This window comes from Rutidosis leptorrhynchoides, chromosome 2 (genome assembly GCF_046630445.1).
Source record: "Rutidosis leptorrhynchoides isolate AG116_Rl617_1_P2 chromosome 2, CSIRO_AGI_Rlap_v1, whole genome shotgun sequence".
Classification (NCBI taxonomy): domain Eukaryota; kingdom Viridiplantae; phylum Streptophyta; class Magnoliopsida; order Asterales; family Asteraceae; genus Rutidosis; species Rutidosis leptorrhynchoides.
The window spans coordinates 9,626,970-9,628,202 of record NC_092334.1 but is presented as its reverse complement, the minus strand read 5'-3'; positions in this window follow the sequence as shown (position 1 = coordinate 9,628,202).

Genomic DNA, 1,233 nt, shown 5'->3' with positions numbered 1-1,233 from the left:
GAGAGAGTTGGACCGGCGGCTTATCGTTTGAAGTTGCCACAAGAACTCAGTACTGTTCACGATGTTTTTCATGTATCGAATTTAAAGAAGTGTTTGGCCGAAGCCGATAATACTATTCCTCTGTAAGAACTTCATGTTGATAAGCAACTACATTTTATTGAGGAGCCTGTTGAAATTATGGGCCGAGAGGTTAAGACTCTTAAGCAGAACCGAATTCCTATTGTCCGGGTTAGATGGAACGCCATACGCGGTCCCGAGTTCACTTGGGAGCGTGAAGATCAGATGAAGCAGAAGTACCCGCATTTGTTCCCAGATGCTGAGTCAACCCCTGCACCTGCTTAAATTTCGGGACGAAATTTCCGTAACGGGAAGGTACTGTAACGACCCTACGTTTTCTGTTATCTTTTACCGTTAATTATTTAACGCCCGTTAATTGTTATTCGTGCCACGTCATTTCTATGATCTATATTATTATTTTAGTAATAATATATTAATTATTGTGTGTTAAATGAATATTTGTATTCATATTTTAAATGGTACGTTTCTACGTGTCGCGGATTTCTATCCGGCGAATCTTTTCGGTTTTCAAACCAACGGTCAAGCTTTTGGGATTTTTAAATCCTAATTATTTTAAATATGATATTTTTATGTCATATGATTATATATAGTATTTATATATATTTTTCGTCGCGTATTTGTTATCTCTCCGGATTTTTAATCGCGTAAGTGCGTTTTCGCGTTTTGGGACTCGTTCGGGCTTTCGGGCCACAAGGAATTTACATTTAAGTGAGATGGCCCACCATGGGGCCCACCCCATCCCAATTTCGGCCGAAGCCAAGGGGGAGGGGATACCCCTTTACACTTTGCATTTTATTTTCATTTTTCTCATTTTCAAGATTAAGTCATCAAAACCTAATTCTATTTTTGTGGTGCTCTCCTCTCTCCCTCCCCATTTGGCCGTCGCCATCCACCTCCCCAACACCATCAATCTTCAACAATTTTATAGCTTGGATCATCAATTGTTTAACACCAACGCATTCCTCGTTCCGTTCTCTACGCGATCATACCAATTGTTTCTTGATTAGGGTATAAACCCTAACCCTAGAACTTTTAATTTTTCATTACTTTTCTGTATTTTGATGATTTATTAGTAGTATGATGATTGTTGATTGTTGTAATGATGTTTGTATGCATAGAATTACTCATAATCACTTGTTTTCGGTTTGATATTAT